At 42.6% G+C, this 21003-nt stretch overlaps 1 protein-coding gene across 3 annotated transcripts in view; it reads right to left on the bottom strand.

The window, feature by feature from the left end:
• The window catches only part of SYTL3 (synaptotagmin like 3), a 141182-nt gene that overhangs the window by 102029 nt on the left and 18150 nt on the right, over positions 1-21003 (bottom strand). For 2 of the 3 annotated variants that reach the window (XM_040350553.1, XM_040350555.1), the window contains exons 2-3: positions 13485-13567; positions 12912-13045 (exon numbers count right to left, since the gene is read on the bottom strand). The gene's annotated coding sequence lies outside the window, so the exon portion shown is untranslated. The remainder of the gene's footprint in view (positions 1-12911; positions 13046-13484; positions 13568-21003) is intronic. The other variant, XM_040350554.1, reaches the window with a different exon arrangement.

The following is a 21003-nucleotide window of genomic DNA, read 5'->3' as shown; positions in this document are numbered from 1 at the left end:
CATGTGCCACTACTAGAGACACACAGCAGGTGTGATATTTGAAGGAATTTTTCATTTTTTTTTTTTTCACTTTAAACATCATTAAAATCGCTGCTCCGCAAAAACGTCCGTTTTTAAAATATTTTTTTCGATTGATACATGTTCCCTGGGGCAAGACCCGGGTTCTGAAAGACGTTTACCAACATTAAATTGAATATTGGTCTTTAAAATGATCGTTTTTGAATTCGAACGTTCGAGTCCCATAGACTTCAATGGGGTTCTAAATGTTCGCGCGAACCCGCGGTCTGTTCGAACGTTCTGATGCGAACCGAACCCGGGTATGTTCGGCTCATCCCTACTGGCCAGCTAGAACCTGTCCTAGGTAGCTAATATAACCTACATGTATATACAGCTAAACCTGCTGTAATGTTTGGGGGACCAGCTTGATCGCAGGACACAGGCTTCTTAAATCAAAACTGAGGTTTATTAAACTTAAATGGCTTAGCAGCAGCAAAAACAAAAGAAATAACAGTCTCACCGACTTGTACAGCTCAGAACTGCTATCGCAGTTAAACAGTCCTTCCAGGTAAGTCCTTCAGTAGCAGGTTTTTAGGCAGGACACTGCCAAGTCCTTTCACAGCTTTTCACAGCTTTTCATAGCTTCCACAGCTTTCCTTGTCCACCATTCACCATGCATTGGACTCTCCTATACTCCTCCTCTCTCACCTGCACTTCCTGTCTGCTTTAAACTACTTCCTTAGACAGGTGCATTAACCCTTTCCATTCCCTTAAAGGTACCACAGTCCAAACAGAGGGGAAATATAACGTCCTTCCAGGACCCAGCCACGGCGTCCTGTACATATCCCCCCCCTGTGCCCCAACGCCAAGGAGGTGGAGGCAACAGTGGAGCTCAAACAATGGACTCGGGAGAGGGCATCTGCATTTTGATGCAGTCTCCCGGGCCTATGCTCCACTACAAACCTAAATTCTTGGAGCGCCAGGAACCAACGTGTAATCCTGGCATTAGTCCCTTTACCCTGCCTCATCCATGTTAAGGGGGCATGATCAGAAATTAGCCTAAACTTCCTCCCCAAGAGGTAATACCTGAGGGACTCCAGAGCCCACTTAATGGCCAGACACTCTCTTTCAATTATAGCGTAGTTTTTCTCTGCTGGTGTCAACTTTCTACTGAGGAAGACTACTGGGTGTTCCTCACCATGAACAACCTGTGACAATACAGCTCCCAATCCTACATCGGAAGCATCAGTTTGGACAACAAACTCTTCTGAAAAATTGGGCGCTATCAAGACAGGGTGTTGGCACAGTGCTGACTTGAGCTCCAAAAAAGCCTTCTCAGCGTCTGCATTCCACTCCACCATGACCGATTTCCGACCCTTAGTCAGATCGGATCAATGGAGCCGCCAATGTGGCAAAGTTGGGTACGAACCTCCTGTAGTATCCCACCATGCCCAGGAATGCACGTACCTGCTTTTTTGTGAGGGGGCGGGGCCAACTCTTTATAGCCTCTACCTTGCTGACTTGAGGTTTCACCACCCCTCTACCCACGATATAGCCCAGGTATTTCACCTCCTCCATTCCCAAAGCACATTTTTCAGGGTTTATTGTAAACCCCTCCTTCCAGAGAGAGTCCAGTACTGCCTGGACTTTGGGCAAGTGTGACTCCCAGTCTCTGCTAAAAATGACTATGTCGTCCAAGTACACTGAGGCATACTCTCGATGAGGTCGTAAAATCCTATCCATTGCTCGCTGGAACGTGGCTGGAGCAGTTTGCAGTCCAAAAGGCATTCGTTTGTACTGAAAACTCCCCTCTGGGGTAGAAAAAGCAGTTTTCTCCTTAGCAGCTCTAGTTAATGGGATTTGCCAATACCCCTTGGTAAGGTCTAATGTTGTGATATACCTGGCTGGACCTAGTCTCTCAATAAGTTCATCTACCCGGGGCATGGGGTAGGCATCAAACCGTGAAACCTCATTAAGTTTCCGGAAATCATTGCAGAATCGCAGAGTCCCGTTGGGCTTTGGTACCAACACAATCAGGCTCGACCACTCACTCTGCGATTCCTCAATGATCTCCAGGTCTAGCATCTTCTTTACTTCCTCTGAAACGGCCTTCCTTTGAGCCTCTGGGATGCGGTAGGGCCTGAGAAAAACTTTGACTCCAGGTTCCGTGATAATATCATGCTCTATGATACTAGTTAGCCCTGGCAAGTCTGAAAACTTCTCTTTATTTCTCTGCAAGAACTCCTTTGCCTGCTGACTTTGGTATTTAGATAGGGTATTTGCTACTTGGACACTCTCCACCCCAACCTGTGGCTTAAGTCTTGCACTAGCCAGGGAGGTCACCGGTTCCCTGTCTGTCCAGGGCTTTAACAAGTTGACATGATATATCTGATACGGTTTCCTCTTGCCTGGCTGGTGGACTCTATAATTGACCTCTCCCACTTTTTCCACAACCTCAAAGGGTCCTTGCCACCTGGCTAAGAACTTACTTTCCACAGTGGGAATTAGCACCGCTACTCGATCCCCCACTTGGAAGTGCCTTATTTTAGCAGCCCTGTTATAGACCCGTCGTTGAGCCTCCTGGGCCTTTTGCAAATGCTCTTTGACTAGCGGCATCACGGTTTGGATCCTTTCCTGCATTTGGGAGACATATTCCAGGACACTCTTATGCTGAACAGGTTCACTTTCCCATTCGTCTTTAACCACGTCAAGAAGTCCGCGAGGTCTCCGCCCATATACCAACTCAAAGGGTGAAAACCCTGTGGAGGCCTGGGGCACTTCCCGGATAGCAAACAGGAGAGCTGGTAACAGGCAGTCCCAATCTTTCCCATCCCTTTGTACCACTTTCTTGAGCATAGACTTAAGGGTCTTATTAAAGCGTTCCACCAACCCGTCCGTTTGGGGATGGTAGACCGATGTGCGTAGCTGTTTAATCCGGAACAGCTTGCACACATCGGCCATAACCCTTGACATAAACGGGGTACCCTGGTCTGTGAGTATTTCCTTGGGCAAACCAGTCCGTGTAAACATCTGGAATAATTCCCGAGCAATGGCCTTTGAGGAGGTATTCCGCAGGGGTAGCGCCTCAGGATATCGGGTGGCATAGTCAGGAATCACCAATATGTAGGAGTGACCTCGAGCTGACTTTACCAAGGGACCCACTATATGCATGGCTATCCTCTCGAATGGGACCTCAATTATGGGCAGAGGGACCAAAGGGCTCCGAAAATGAGTCACCGGAGCGGTCAACTGACAGGTGGGACAAGAGGCACAGTATCTCTTTACCTCTGCTTTCAGACCTGGCCAGTAAAACCGGTCGGTGATCCGTGCCTCCGTTTTTTCAACTCCCAGGTGTCCCCCTAACACATCGTCATGGGCCAGGTCCAGAGCCTTTCGTCTATATTGTTGGGGTACCAACAATTGCTCTACCACATTTTCTCTCTCCTTGGTAACCCGATACAGCAATTCATTATATATTGCAAAGTGTGACCACCTCTCATTCGCACCTGGCTCTTGGGGAACCCCATTTACTACTACAACTTGTTCCCGTGCATGGGCCAAAGTGGGGTTCCGCATCTGAGGAACACCCAAACCTGGCAGCGCAGGGGTAGAGGCCACTTCCTCATCCTCTTCCCCCAACATTACCTGAAGTGGGAAAGGCTCCTCCCCCTTAGTGTTTTGGTAGGTCTGTGGACCACATATCTTGACATCCTCAATAGTATCAACACTACTTTCATCACCATTAACCCAATCATTAGCATTTTCCTCATCTGGGTCCACATTAACGTTTGGCAGTTCAGGGTTATCCCTCTCAGCAGCAGGAACAGGGGGGCTAGTTTCTCCCCAGTCTCTGAATTGTTCTCCTTGTTCCCACAGTTTTGTAAACAATGGACAGTCTCGTCCTATTATAACATCATGCACCAAGTTCTTTACCACCCCCCACCTCTTGAGTAACAGTGCCACATGCTGAGGAGATAGACAACGTGATGAGCTGGTACTCTCTAGTGTCCCCGTGAATGCATACCACCCGTAAAGTTTTTCTTACCGGACCGATCTTCCCAATCACTCTAGGATGAACCAGGGTTACCATGCTTCCAGAGTCCAACAAAGCCCAGGCAGGGAGGTGGTTCACTTGGACTTCACACTCAAACTTTTCCTCATCCAGGTCGAGGTGTGTGGTGCACACTTTACGGGGCACAAAAGGACCCCATCCGAAGAACCCCGCATTCCATTGGCTCCTCTATTGCTTCAACTTTCAATGTTTGTGCAGCTTTAACCCAGGACATAAATTCAATGTACTGTCCCTTTAAATGTCAGTTCAATATAAAGTCCAATGCAAAAGAAAAAAAAACGTTTTTTTTTTTCTCTTCTTATGCCTGTTATTCTGTCCTGCCCGCATTCGAGCACCAGTGTAATTTTTGGGGGACCAGCTTGATCGCAGGACACAGGCTTCTTAAATCAAAACTGAGGTTTATTAAACTTAAATGGCTTAGCAGCAGCAAAAACAAAAGAAATAACAGTCTCACCGTATCGCAGTTAAACAGTCCTTCCAGGTAAGTCCTTCAGTAGCAGGTTTTTAGGCAGGACACTGCCAAGTCCTTTCACAGCTTTTCACAGCTTTTCATAGCTTCCACAGCTTTCCTTGTCCACCATTCACCATGCATTGGACTCTCCTATACTCCTCCTCTCTCACCTGCACTTCCTGTCTGCTTTAAACTACTTCCTTAGACAGGTGCATTAACCCTTTCCATTCCCTTAAAGGCACCACAGTCCAAACAGAGGGGAAATATAACGTCCTTCAAGGACCCAGCCACGGCATCCTGTACACTGCTAAGAACCTAAATGTAATGTACATGTTTATATGTGAGAGACAGAAGGTTTTTCACCTTAATGCATAGAATGCATTAAGGTGAAAAACACAAGGGTTTACAACCCCTTTAAGGGATAGTGTCCTTAACCCTGTGTAAGCTCCAAGTCATAACCTAAAGAGGAACTGTAGTCTGCTCACATAATTTGTAATAAAAACATCTTTGTCATTCTGAAGCTTCCCTCCAATCACTTTGCATATTATTTTATATATACTGTGATTCTGTACTTGCCAAATATGCTGCAGAAATATCCCTCCACTAAATTTGGCTGCAAACATTTTAACTGTGGGCAGCTGAAGATGCTGCCTGTTCACTTCCTGGGATTTACACAGACACACACCTCCAGCTCTGCAGCCCTGCAGTTCTCGTTGGTCCTCTTATGACTCATCCCCCCTCCCTTCCTGGCACAGTTTCACAAGAGTGAGAGAGAGAGCTGCGCATGATGTCCTAAGCCTAGGCTTTTTACCAGGCAAGAAACAGGAAGTGGGCTGTATAAGGTATTTACTGGCAGAAAAAAAAAATTACTATCCAAAGTTAAAACAACAAGGGCAGAAGATTTAATAGATGAAAAAAAATACTGAAAGTCTGCTTTAAACAGGACTAAACCTTGAAAAAATTAGCCCATTCCTTCACCCTGCCTAGGAATGATTCCCAAACCCACCTCTATAAACTGTTTTGTGCTTCCTTCACGATTTTCAAGACCATAATACAGAAGCCATTCACATATACCTGAAATCCAATTTTCAAGCATACAGCTAAATTCGCAGCTGGCATAGATACTGTAAACTGGTTTACCTGCTAAAAGGTAAGTATTTATTTATTTGTAGTGACTAGGTTGTTGGGCATGACAGCTCAAGGGTGTCGGTTATCTGGTTTAGTTTGTAAACTCTGTGCAATAGTTCCCGCCCATCAATACTAATACAACTTACAGTATATTTAAAAAAAATAGGAAAGGAAAGGGGAAAAAAGGGGAGGAGAAAGGCATATTTTAACTAAGAAGAAAAAGAGAAAACGAGAAGAAAATAATAATAGTTTAATGCCTTTTGGTTGTATTGTATTAAAATGTTTAAATAAATCTAAAAAAACAGTTTCTAAATCAGCAGATCACTTTAGTCATGCTGGATATTGATGGGGAACGTTAATATACCGTAATTGTAAATGTGCCACAATGATCTTGACAGTCTAATGGGCAGTCAAACTGTCTGATAGGCTTCTGGGTAACAATACAGCTCTGTACACTATTTTCTGTACATCTTTAAAGAAAGGATAATTTTTCTGATCTCCAAAAGATTTTCTATTTGTTCATTTCTGGCATTCAGACCAGGCTTCCAATTCTGTGGAAAAACGAAAACCGCGCTACTACACAGATGATCAAAGGCAGCAGCTAGCGTGCGATACACACAATAGACAATAGGAAAACAAAAAAGCCGTGCCAAAACATAAAATACCCAACCCTTAGAGTATGGTAAAAAATATTAACTGAAATAAACCTGGAAGTCCACATAAACCATTTTTAGCAGTAGGTGGTATGCAAAGCTGAAATAAAAGTTCTTTAAACAGCAAGGTGTAGCTCCATGGGAGTTGGTAAACCAAGTCAATTCTGTATTGCCTTTAGGACAACAAGCTGGGCAGGAATTGTGTATGCATAACTTATTTTTCTTATAATATAATTTTCTGCTTTGATGAATATCACAGATGAATCCACAATTGAAACATATTTTTATTAGTAGCTTCTGTACACTTCACTTCATACCCTGGTGGTGCAGTGCACGGTGTTATGCCCCCAAAAGCTATGCTTAAAGCAGCAGTAAGCAAAAAAACGAAACAAAAATACAACTTGCAAGGCAGTGTCATAATGTGTTAGTATGCATCACATACTGTACTAGCATATTATGAGAGACTTACCTTAAAATAAAGCTCTCCAGAGGCACGCTGGTCACTGCTGACAGGGCTTCCATCTTCACCCTGTCTTCTTTTGCGGACTCTGGCCGTCTGACTAGCCAAGCCTCTATGACGTCACTCCTGTGCATGCACGCTGAAGCCACCGTTTACGGCATGGTATGCTGTTCCGTCAGAACGCATGTGCTGGTGACAACACTGGCTTCTGCTCCATGGAATATCTCATAAATGGTGCGTGTTTAGGAGATATTAAAGTGGATGTAAACCCTCCATACACCCAGTGAAGTGAACAGCCTCAGATGATACACAGATTAACCAAATTTCTCTATATAGGTTTTATATGTATATCTGCTGTCTTCACATTTATATACTGTTTAGAAAGTTTAGATTTTGTTAGGAGATTTTCTCTTCCTGGTTAACACAGAGTGTGATGTCCGGGCATACAGCCAAGATAGCTAAAATTGCTGATTGGATGAAAGGCACACACCCCCTCTCCTCATAGGCAGAGACTCTCAGAGCTGTTTGGTAATAGGAGCTGCTTTCTGCTACTCTATTTTAGCAACCTCCTCCAACAAAAGATTCAGGCTGCTTTTGTCTAAAAAGTAAAAAAATATGTCAGGAGTTCTCAGGCTGATAACAGAGGAACCATTCAGAAGAGAGCTATAAGACTTAGCTCATTGAAAAGAGAGAACAAAATACTGCAGATATATGTGCCCAGCTCAAATTTCATAAATCGGGTTTCCATCCACTTTAACCACTTGCTTACTGGGCACATATACCCCCCTCCTGCCCAGGTGAAATTTCAGCTTCCTGCACTGCGTCGCTTTAACTGACAATTGCACGGTCGTGCGACGTGGCTCCCAAACAAAATTTACGTCCTTTTTTCCCCACAAGTAGAGCTTTCTTTTGGTGGTATTTGATCGTCTGTTCGGTTCTTATTTTTTGTGCTATAAACAAAAAAGAGCGACAATTTTGAAAAAAAATACAATATTTTTTACTTGTTGCGATCATAAATAGCCCAATTAAAAAAAAAAAAAAAAATTCTCAGTTTAGGCCGATACGTATTCTACATATTTTTGGTAAAAAAAAAAAAAAAAAAATCAAAAAAAAAAAAAAATCGCAATAAGCGACTGGTTTGCGCAAAAGTTATAGCGCCTACAAAATAGGGGACAGAATTGTTTTTTTTTATTATTATTTTTTTTACTAGTAATGGCGGCGATCTGCGATTTTTATTGGGACGGCGACATTGTGGCGGACACATCGGACACATTTTTGGCGCCATTCACATTTATACTGCGATCAGTGCTATAAATATGCACTAATTACTGTATAAATGTGACTGGCATTGAAGGGGTTAACACTAGGGGGTGAGGAAGGGGTTAAAAATGTTCCCTGTATAGTGTTCTAACTGTAGGTAGAGGGCGGTGACCGATCTGTGTCCCTATGTACAAGGGACACAGATCGGTCTCCTCTCCAGAGACAGGACGCTGTCTCTGTGTGAGCCGGCAATGAGAGATGATCTCAAATGTTTAGATTTGAGATCATCTCTCATTGGCCGCACAGATCGCATAGCAAACGGCCAATCAGATTGGCCGTTCGCCGCGATCTGTGATTGGCTTTGTCCAAGGGACACGGCCAAGACAGAGTTTCCCCGCTGCGTGCTCGGGAGCACGTGGGGAATGCCAAAAGGGGCAGACGTCAATTGACGTCCAGTTGGATTTTTAGGTCCGTGCTGTAGCCGTCATTCGGGTATAGCGCGGGCCTGAGGTGGTTACGTTTACCTACAGGTTAGCTTTATTATTAGAAATGTCTGAAACGACTTTACTACCACTTTAAGCTTGGACAATTTAAACCAAAGATGCTGGTTCAACTACTCTGCATCAAGACAAACAAAGATTTGGGGGGGCACACCCTAAAAAATGCATTAAAGATGATTCAGCCATAAGACCATACAGACAGAAAAAAAGATTACAGCAAACACATACAAAAAATGACATTTAACTCCTGTAAGGCTATTTAAAAACACCTGAGCATATTCAGTAGCCCACTACTATGTCAAAGTAACCCAATATCAGTGGGTCCTATGCTATCCATAGAATGGAAGATCCTGCTTCTCTGAACCATGGGAGAAGCAGGATCATCCATTCTATGGATTGGATAGCGTAGGACCCACTGATATTGGGGTACTTGGACGTAAAACCGGAACACTAGCTAGGTGGTGGCAGACAGAATCACTTATGGTCACCCACCGCACCATGCTCTGCAAGTGGCATAGTTGTAGGTATTATGGAAATGGATGATCTCTCAGACAGCGCTTGTTCATGTGCAACAATATAGCACATTCTGGTGGTGCCATAGAGATTGTAACAGTTGAAAGAATCTGGGTTGCAGAGTATAGGCAGTCCAGGTGCAGGCAACTAGGGTTCTGCCTTAAAGCCCCAAACACACGGGCAGAATTTTGTGAGACATTTGCCGGTACAAAAATAGCGGTCGACATTCTGCCCGAGTGTATATAAGACTGTCCGACAGAAGCCAGCCGTTTTACCAACTTCTTTTAGACGTGCATGTTGAAAAACCAGCAGCCGACCGACTCCTGATCAGTGCTCTCAGCCTATGGCAGGGGGTCCACCCCCCTGTCAGAACACAACAGCTCAACGGGGAGATCGCTGAACTAACCTTGCATGGTTAGTACAGTGGTAACCAACCTGAGCTGTCAGTTTTTTTTGTGCAACCCGTGGGGTTGCACGAAGAAAAACTGTAGTGTGTACCAAGTCATGGCTTATGTAGTAATTATACTACGTCCTAGTATAATCTAATAATGCTAGGAATTGTTATTATTTTACTATCATGCACACGGAAGCTGATAAAAGCTATAAAAAAACCGCCAGTAGCTTTGCAGGGAGCCTTTCATTGTTTTTTAGTGTTTTTGCAATAGCTTTAATCAGCGTAGCTTTTTTTTTTTTTTTTTTTTTTCTCAATGGATTAAAAACGCTGGCACCTGCGTTTTTGAGCGTTTTTCTGCGTTTTCAGCGTTTTGCATTTTTGAGCGTTTTTTCCCACCAAAAAACAGCACTTTGAACGCAAATTTTGGGCGTTCAGAAAAAAAAAAAAAAACAATAAACTCCAAAGCTCATTAACACTAAAAAACACCCAGGTGTGCATGGGCACATAGGCTAACATAGAGTTCAGTTTATGGGCTTTAAAAAAAAAAAGCCAAAATGCTAATAAACTGCAGTTTATCAGCTTCAGTGTGCATGGAGCCTAAACCTGAGGTTCTATCCCTTCCTCACTCACATCTAAAACTACAGTAACATTTTGTCTGGAGTCCACGGTTTCCCATTTATTTATTTTCATAATGAGGCAAGGTTATTATTTTAAATATACTGCAGAAATAAAAGTTGCAATACTTAGAAATACACACACAGCATCATGCTTTAGAGATGCTTTTCTTTAGCAAGGACAGAGAAGCTGGTCAGAGTTGATGGGAAGATGGATGGAGCCAAATACAGGACAATCTTAGAAGACAACCTGTTAAGCCGCGTACACACGATCTGAATTTTCGATGGAATTTTTCGTCGGAATTCTGATGAAGCTTACTTCCATCAGTCTTGCATACACACTGTCAGACTAAATTCTGACCGTCCAAAACGCGGTAATGTAAAACACTAAGACGAGCCGAGAAAAATGAATTTCAATGCTTCCGAGAATGCGTCAATTTGATTCTAAGCATGCGTGGGTTTTTTCTTCGTCGGAGTTGCACACAGACGATAGGAATTTCCTTTCGTTTTTCTTTCCATCGGAAAAAAATAAAACATGTTCTATTTCTAAACACAGACGGAAAAAAAAAGTCCAATGGGCCCACACACAATCGGAATTTCCAATGAAAAAAGTCCATCGTACTTTTTTCATCGGAAATTCCGATCGTGTGTACGCTGCATTAGAGTCTGCAAAATACTTAAGACTGGGGTGGAGGTTCACCTTCCAGCAGGACAACGACCCTAAACATACAGCCAGAGCTACAATGGTATGGTTTAGATCAAAGCATATGCATGTGTCAAAGTCCAGTCATAAATCCAATTGAGAATCTGTGGTAAGACTTGAAAATTGCTGTTCACAGACGCTCTCCATCCAATCTGACAGAGCTTGAGCTATTTTGCAAAGAAGAATAAGCAAAAATTTCACTCTATAGATGTGTAAAGCTGGTAGAGACATCCCCAAAAAGACTTGCAGCTGTAATTGCAGAGAAAGGTGGTTCTACAAAGTATTGACCCAGAGGGGCTGAATACAAATGCACCGCACACTTTTATTTGTAAAACATTTAGAAAATCATTTATCATTTTCCTTCCACTTCACAATTATGTGCCACTTTGTGTTGGTCTATCACATAAAATCCCAATAAAATATATTCACGTTTTTGGTTTTACCATGACAAAAATGTGGAAAATGTCAAGCGGTAGGAGTACTTTTTCAAGGCACTTTATTACTAGTATAATTATTTTATTTTTATTTTATTTATTAAACATTTAATCAATTAAGTTTAGACAGGTAATGCTAAATGTGTTTCTAAACACAAGAGCAAAAATGCTATATTTTACAGCTTAGTCCTTAAAGGGTTAGTAAAGGAAAAAATGTTTCCCTTTAAAATAACAAACATGTTATACTTACCTCCACTGTGCAGTTAGTTTTGCACAGAGTGGCCCTGATCCACGTCTTCTGGGGTCCCTCCGCGGCTGTCTCTGGTCCTCTCCGCAAGTACTGACCACAGTCATGCGAGAGAGCTCACATGGTGGTGAGTAATTGCAGGCGCGCTCCAGTGATACAACGAGCGGCCATAGACGCTCACTGTATCCCTCGGCCCCGCCCCTCGGCGCACCGCGTCACTGGATGTGATTGACAGCAGCGCCAGCCAATGGCTGCGCTGCTCTCAATCCATCCGCTCTAGCCAATCAGCGGCCAGGCTGAGCAGCGAAGAGGATCTCGGGACCATGTGCGGGACTTTCGAGGGGTCAGGCAAGTATAACAGGGGCTCAGGGGGGGGGGGGGGCATCAGCATCAGATGTTTTTTCACCTTAATGCATAGATTGCATTAAGGTGAATTTTTTTTTTACTTTACTAACCCTTTAAATGTAGTGGCAACATAGTACTGAACTTAAACCCTAAACAATGTTAGCAGCTTTCCCAGGTATCTTTTGTGAGCTACACAACCCTACCTTCCTATGTAATAGAGATGTTTGTAATTCCAAATCAGGGAGCATTTTGGGGTGACAATGCTACTCTTTAATAGCTACAGTATAGTGGATGAGTGTTGTCCCCGGGACAGGAAGTGTGTTACTAGCAGGATCACCAGGTGAAAAGAAACGGAAAAAAGCCTGAAAAAGAAAATGAATGCCGCCACTAGTGTTGGGCTTGGGTTCAGTCCCATGTGGCCGTATTAGGTTAGGTATATGATGTCACAAGCGTTCCTGTCCCTTTGCATACATGCAGCTGCAGAGCACGAAATCTTCTGCCTGCAGCTCTTTTGGCCCTGCACTGACAGCTTATGGGTTCGCACTAAACGCGGTTCAAACCAAACCCAATCTTATCTCTAGCAGCATCCACATTTAAGGACCAGTAAGCTGCATTAAAATAAATATTTGTTCTTCAGTTTCAAACTATTTAAGGATAATTTGCATACTGTTTTAAATAGGAAAAAAGATGAGGTGCGCTTGTGTGCATGGCAGTCAACGAGGACAGATTATATACCATCGTGAGCATCACTGTAACTGCTGTCAAATGGAAAATTAAATATAAAAAAAAGCTTTCATCCTTCAAAGAAAAATAATCAATCACTAAAAAAGCACCATAGTCAGATTCATTGTAATAATCGGTTATATAAGCATCCATATGTCATTACGTCCCTGAACCGATATTCAGCATACACCTTGTTAATGAAGCTGTAAAGATTTATAGCAGAAACATTCCAGCACACACAGTAACATCCTATTTTCTCTTAAGACTGTTAGTTTGCCCTAATTTTCTGAATTGTTTTTATCACATCAAACAACCTGAGCAGTCTTTATACCATAAGCACTGCATGATTTCAGACTACTACTGTAGCCATGTTTCAATTAACATACAAGAGAGTTAGGAGAATACTAGAGATCTTACCTTCTCCGATGCAGTGGTTTGAAACTGTATAGATATTTGGTTCAAGACAACTTTTTTTTTTCAGTGGAAATAACACGTCATCGCCTTTCCTTCCTGCTCAGCCAGTGCGACCCTGGGGGACCTCATTAGCTGTACTTATAATGAAGTCACAACAAGCAATGAGGAGTCTTATCACATGGAAAACTTCCTATCAGTACATACAAAAGAAATGGCAACAGTCTTTCTGATTATAAGAGTCGAGAAAGAAGAAGTAAAAATCAATGCACTGCAGCTAATCCCTCAAAACACAGTCTCGCTATTAATGTAAATGTCTTGTGTTGGTGTAAATAATGAGCGCAGGCAAAAACCACAGCTTTGTGTACTGGCAGTTGTCCTATATACTTACGTACATGGTTTTTTTTGTGTTCCAAACCAAGAACATGAGCAGCGTTAGAGCTTCTTACAGGAAACAAAATAATATATAATATATTTATATAATTTTCACCACATTTTTTTAGTTATACTGGTGATGGAGAGTACTAGTACATCAAGCAGATTACTGTACATTACAGATATTACATTTGTAGCACTTACCTCCAAGGGAGCCACTTGATTTATGGGGTGCATTGTTCTTGTGCCACAACTCTGGAAACAGATCAGTACTCTCACACACCTGGCTGGAATGAGGATATAGTTGAAGATATCCATGGGCACAAATATATACTTTATATACATATAAATCCTCAAATGGAATTATGCAAATACACCAGAAAATTACACCAAACCATTTAACTATAGGCAAAGTACACTGCTCTAAAAAAAATTTAAGGAAAACTTTGAAAACATATCAGATCTCAACGGGCATAAATCTCATGCTGGGTATCTATACTGCTATATAAACTGGGTAATGTGCTAGGAATGAAGGGATGGCACATCATTTGATGGAAAAGAAAATGATCCACCTACAGAGGGCTGAATTCTAAGACACCCCGAAAATCAAAGTGAAAAAAATATGCAGCAAGCTAGTCCATTTTGCTGAAATTTAATTGCAACTACTCAAAATGGTCCTCAGTAGTTTGTATGGCCCCCTAGTGCTTGTATGCATGCCTGACAACATCAGGGCATGCTCCTAATCAGACGGTGGATGGTGTCCTGGGGTATTTCCTCCCAGATCTGGACCAGAGCATCACTGAGCTCCTGAACAGACTGAGGTGGAACCTGGCGGCACCGGATGGACCGAAACATAATGCCCCAGAGGTGTTCTTTTGAATTTAGGTCAGGTGAGCGTGGGGGCCATTCAATGGTATCAATTTTTTTAACCACTTTCCCACCGGACCATTTGTCAGCCTTAAGACCAGAGGTGTTTTTACAATTTTCCACTGCGCTGTTTTAACTGGTAATTGCGCGGCCATACAATGTTGTACCCAAACAAAATTTGCGTCCTTTTTTTCCCACAAATAGAGCTTTCTTTTGATGGTATTTGATTGCCTCTGCGATTTTTAATGTTTGCGATATAAACGGAAAAAGAGCGAAAATTTGGAGAAAAAATTATATTTTCTACTTTTTGTTATAAGAAAAATCGAACAAACTCAATTTTAGTCATACATTTTGGCCAAAATGTATTCAGCCACATGTCTTTAGTAAAAAAAATGCCAATAAGCGTATATTTATTGGTTTGCGCAAAAGTTATAGCGTCTACAAACTAGGGTACATTTTCTGGAATTTACACAGCTTTTATTTTATGACTGCCTATCTCAATTCTTGAGGTGCTAAAATAGCAGGGCAGTACAAAACCCCCCCAAATGACCCCATTTTGGAAAGTAGACACCCCAAGGAACCTGCTGAAAGGCATGTTGAGTCCATTGAATATTTTTTTTTTTGTACCAAGTGATTGAATAATGACAAAAAAAAAAAAAAAAAAAAGAAATTACAAAAAGTTGTCACTAAATGATATATTGCTCACACATGCCATAGTTATATGTGGAATTGCACCCCAAAATACATTCTGCTGCTTCTCCTGAGTACGGGGATACCACATGTGTGAGACTTTTTGGGAGCCCAACCACGTACGGGGCCCCGAAAACCAAGCACTGCCTTCAGGATTTCTAAGGGCGCAAATTTTTGATTTCACTTCTCACTACCTAAGACAGTTTTGAAGGCCATAAAATGCCCAAATAGCACAAAATCCCCCCAAATGACCCCATTTTGGAAAGTAGACACCCCAAGGAATCTGCTCAGGGGCATATTGAGCCCACTGAATATTTAATTTTTTTGTACCAAGTGATTGAATAATGACAAAAAAAAAAAGAAAAAAGAAATTACAAAAAGTTGTAACTAAATGATATATTGCTCATACATGCCATAGTTATATGTGGAATTGCACCCCAAAATACATTCTGCTGCTTCTCCTGAGTACGGGGATACCACATGTGTGGGACTTTTTGCAAGTCTAGCCGCGTACGGGGCCCCGAAAACCAAGCATCGCCTTCAGGATTTCTAAGGGCGCAAATTTTTTATTTCACTCCTCACTACCTATCACAGTTTTGAAGGCCATAAAATGCCCAAATAGCACAAACCCCCCCCAAATGACCCCATTTTGGAAAGTAGACACCCCAGGCTATTTGCTGAGAGGCATGTTGAGTCCATGGAATATTTAATATTTTGCCACAAGTTGCGGGAATATGACAATTTTTTTTTTTTTGCACAAAGTTGTCACTAAATGATATATTGCTCACACATGCCATGGGCATATGTGGAATTACACCCCAAAATACATTCTGCAGCTTCTCCTGAGTACGGGGATACCACATGTGTGGGACTTTTTGGGAGCCTAGCCGCGTACGGGACCCCGAAAACCAAGCACGGCCTTCAGGATTTCTAAGGGCATACATTTTTGATTTCACTCCTCACTACCGATCACTACCTATCACAGTATTGAAGGCCATAAAATGCCATGATGGCACACAACTCCCCCAAATGACCCCATTTTGGAAAGTAGACACCCCAAGCTATTTTCTGAGAGGCATTTTGAGTTCATGGAATATTTTATATCTTGCCACCAGTTGCTAGAATATGACAAACTTTTTTTTTTTTTTTGCACAAAGTTGTTACTAAATGATATATTGCTCACACATGCCATGGTTATATGTGGAATTGCACCCCAAAATACATTCTGCTGCTTCTCCTGAGTACGGGGATACCACATGTGTGGGACTTTTCGGGAGCCTAGCCGCGTACGGGGCCCCAAAAACCAAGCACCGCCTTCAGGATTTCTAAGGGCGCAAATTTTTGATTTCACTCCTCGCTGCCTATCACAGTTTCGGAGGCCATGGAATTCCCAGATGGCACACAACCCCCCCAAATGACCCTATTTTGGAAAGTAGACACCCAAGCTATTTGCTGAGAGGCATGGTGAGAACAACATTTAGAAGCTTATGTCACACATTACCCACTCTTCTAACCACTTGAAGAAAAAGCCCTTTCTGACACTGTTTGTTTACATAAAAACATATTATTTTTTTGCAAGAAAGTTAAGTTGAACCCCCAAACATTATATATTTTTTTAAAGCAAAGGCCCTACAGATTAAAATGGTGGGTGTTGCAATTTTTTTTTTCCACACAGTATTTGCGCAGCGTTTTTTCAAACGCATTTTTTGGGGAAAAAATACACTTTTTTTTATTTTAAAGCACTAAAACACACTATATTGCCCAAATTATTGATGAAATAAAAATTATGATCTTAGGACGAGTACATGGATACCAAACACGACATACTTTAAAATTGCGCACAAACGCGCAGTGGCGACAAACTACATACATTTTTAAAAGCCTTTACAGGTTACCACATTAGATTTACAGAGTAGGTCTACTGCTACAATTACTGCCCTCGATCTGCCCTTCGCGGTGATACCTCACATGCATGGTGCAATTGCTGTTTACATATGACTCCAGACCAACGCTTGCGTTCGCCTTTGCGCAAGAGCAGGGGGGGACAGGGATGCTTTTTTTTTTTTTTTTTTATATATTTATTTCGCTTTTTTTATTGTATTTGTTAACTGTTCCTTCCATTTTTTTTTTTTTTTTTACCATTTTTATTGTTATCTCAGGGAATGTAAATATCCCTTATGATAGCAATAGTTAGTGACAGGTACTCTTTTTTTTTTTAAATGGGGTCTATTAGACCCTAGATCTTTCCTCTGCCCTCAAAGCATCTGACCACACCAAGATCGGTGTGATAAAATGCTTTCCCATATTCTCAATGGCGCCGTTTATATCCGGGGAGGGGACATTCCCTCCCACTGCTTGTAAAAGCAGTTTAGAGGCTAATTAGCCACTAGGATTGCTTTTACATGAAAGCCAACCGCTGGCTGAAAAGAATGATACCAAGATGATACCTAAACCCGCAGGCATCATTCTGGTATAACCATTCAAACATACCATACGTTGATGGTTCTTGGACATGTATTGTAATCTTTTTTTTTTCATGCAGCCTGTTGGCTGAACGAAAAAAAGAGATTGATCGGTGGGTATGCCCACCATTAGAATACCTCCCTTCATCCACCCACTTCTAATGATGGGCATACATGCACCATTTATATATGCCGAAGCATGGGGGCATCCTCCCACAAAAGTTATGCCGCTCACACACGTATGTACGCCGCATAAAAAGTTATGGCGCATACACACGGTCTGACTTTTCCACGGGCAAGCTTCCGACGTAATTTCGACCGTATGTATGCGGCATTAGGAGCAAAATCGCTCCTCCGCCCCTAATGCCCCCACCATGCTTCGGCATATATGCTCTTTTTTTAACTGTGGTGGTGAAATCACCTCCCACAGTGTTGGAGTCGCGGCTTTATGTATCGTGGGAGCAAACGCTGTTGCTGTCACGCTAAATAAATCCGTGCTGCAACTGAATGGCGTACCTGCTAAGCAAATGATGGTTAACATTATAACAAAGTAACATTACATTTTAACATTAAGATCTTACCATACCATACCTGCAAAGCAAATACCAAAAAAATAAAAACAGTAAAAAATTAAACATTTTTTAACGCAACCTGTGCCTAAAAAATATACATGCCGAAGCATGGGGGCATCCTCCCGCATAAAAAGTTATGCCGCGTACACACGGTCAAACTTTTCCACGGGCAAGCCTCCGTCGGAATTTCGACCGTATGTACGCGGCATTAGGAGCAAAATCGCTCCTCCGCCCCTGCTGCCCCCATGCTTCGGCATATATGCTTTTTTTTTAACTGTGGTGGTGAAATCACCTCCTACAGCGTTGGAGTCACAGCTTTATAAATCGTGGGAGCAAACGCTGTTGCCGTCACGCTAAATAAATCCGCGATGCAACTGAATGGCGTACCTGCTAAGCAAATGATGGTTAACAATAAAACAAACATTACAGTATAACATACCATACCTGCAAAGCAAATACAATAAAACATTGTAAAAATAGAGAGAATAGATATAGAACAATAGTGAGTGGACAGTAGAGAGTGAACATAAGAGAACAATAAAGAGAGGAGAAAAATACAACCACAACTATTTTTGGATTTTTTATTTTATATTTTTTTTGTGTTTTTGTGTGAGTTTTTTTAATTTGTTTTCCACTTTTTTTCACTTTTATAAAAACTGTAAGAAAACTGTAAACTGAACGTTGCAGATTATGGTCTCTCAAAATGTGATGGCCATCACATATTCCGAGACCCTGTGTTGGTGTGCCTAGAACTGTGTGGTGCTGTACCCTACGCTAAAACTCAATTAGTGTGTGGTAGCGTTTGAAACATACACCAATGCAGAGACCAGGTTGGTCAGGACAGTCGGGACAATAAAAGCGGGTGTCACGCCTAAATCCGAGTTTGCTGCAGACACGACATCTTTTTTGGCGGGTTCTTTGGGTAGGGGTACCAGGGAGGACAAAAGGAAAATGCCTCTCATACAGCCGGGATTGGACGGGAGGACGTACACCTGGAGTGACGTATACAGGCGCTTGAAACGCCGCTCGTTTTTAAAAAGTTTCTTTGCTGTAATCTGTCAGATCGCATGTAAGCGCAGTTTTTTCCTTCTATTAAATATTTCCGGTGCTTACTACTTCACGATTGGAGTCCCCTCCTTTGTCTTTGTGTTTCCCCTGTTTTCCTCCTGGACATACCCATTATCTGGATATACTGAGGACCTGGCCATGGATATCTAAGGAGGATTGGTGGAGCCTGTATACGGAGGACCGGGAGTGACACCTATAGTGGAGGCATTTTATTATCTACGCGGAGGTAAGAGTCCCGGGAGCCCAGGGAGGGATTATTACACTCGTCTGGCAACACTCATATTGGATTGCTTTGAGATCACATCAGTTACATTTCTCTGGCAGCTTATATGAACATTAGCACTTGATTATCACCATTTACATAGTTTTCATCCTACTTTGGACTTTTATCACGGTTATTGACCTATCTCGGTGATCCTTATTGCATTGTAATTTATTTTTACTTTGAAGTTTGGACTTTTATTTATTTATATTTTGCACTTGATTTATTGAGCGTTTATTTGCTCTCTTCCACGTCTTCACAGATTGGTATTTTATTTATTTATTTTTCACCGTGTCTGCGTGTTAGGGTGCGCAGAACCCCACTTTATTGCATTTATATATTTTGTGTACTGTAAACACTTTAGGTTTTGCAGCATCTATTGCTATATATTTTGTTTAGGGTTTTTACATTGAGGATCTATATTAGCGCAAAAGCACTGTCACTTTACATACAGCCGGCTCACTGCATTTGCGTTGGGAAGGTGGGGCACAGCACCATCTGGAAACAGAAGGGCTTCAACGATCTATTCCTGGAATTTTAGAAAGGATCCAGTCCGTCCTGAAGCTCTGTATAGCACATGAGCGTTCAGCAAAGCCAATTGAAACAAATACACTGACACTTTTTTGTACCAGCGTTTGGACCTCCGGGCAATTAGGTACGGCGCCAACAACTGGTCATTGAGGTCCACCCCTCCCATGTTAAGGTTGTACTCGTGGATACAGAGGGGTTTCTCCACAACACCAGTCGCCGTAGGAATTTGGACTGCCGTGTCTGCGTGAAGCGTGGACAGAACGAAAACATTCCGTGAATCCCTCCACTTCACTGCTAACAAATTATTACACCGTAAGCAGGCTCTCTCCCCCCGACTAAGACGGGATTCTACAAGCCGTTGGGGGATGCCCCGGCGATTAGGTCGCACGGTGCCACATGCGCCAATTCCATAATCAAAAAGGTGACTAAAAAGTGGCACGCTTGTGTAATAATTGTCCACGTACAAGTGGTACCCCTTTCCGAATAAGGGTGACACCAATTCCCACACTATCTTACCAGCGCTCCCTATGTAATCAGGGCAATTCTCCGGCTCTACGTGACTGTCTTATCCCTCGTAAACCATAAAGCTAGATGTATAGCCTGTTGCCCTGTCACAGAGCTTATACAACTTGACCCCGTATCTGGCACGCTTGCTGGGAAGGAATTGTTTGAATGACAAGCGGCCAGAAAACTTAACCAGGGACTCATCAACGCAGACAACTTGATGGGGATTATACAAGGCTGCAAACCGTTCGTTGAAGTGGTTTACGAGGGGCCGAATTTTGTAGAGCCGATCGAATTCAGGGTCTCCCCGAGGACGACAGAGTTCATTGTCACTAAAATGCATGAACCGCAAGATCTGCTCGTATCGTGTCCTGGCCATGGAGGCAGAGAAAATGGGCATATGGTGAACTGGGTGCGTGGACCAATACATCCGCAGCTCACTCTTTTTAGTAATGCCCATGATGAGGGAAAGGCCCAGAAAGATCTTAAATTCGGAAACCGTAATTGGCTTCCAATCTCTGGCAAGGGACAGCTGGGGATTAGCGGCGAAGAATTGACCAGCGTACAAATTGCTTTGGTCCACAATAGATCTATAGAGATCTTCGGTGAAAAACAGCGAATAAAAATCCAGTGACGTAAAATCAACTGTATTCACCTGAATTCCGGGTTGGCCAGTGAATGGGGGAAGTACGGGTGCTGCAGAAGTGGTGGGTACCCAATCAGGATTGGCGAATGCAGCAGGAAGGGCACTATGGGGACGGGCCTGT

Source organism: Rana temporaria, chromosome 4, assembly GCF_905171775.1.
Source record: "Rana temporaria chromosome 4, aRanTem1.1, whole genome shotgun sequence".
NCBI lineage: Eukaryota > Metazoa > Chordata > Amphibia > Anura > Ranidae > Rana > Rana temporaria.
The sequence above is the reverse complement of the archived record's forward strand: the minus strand, read 5'-3'. Positions and strand labels throughout refer to the sequence as shown.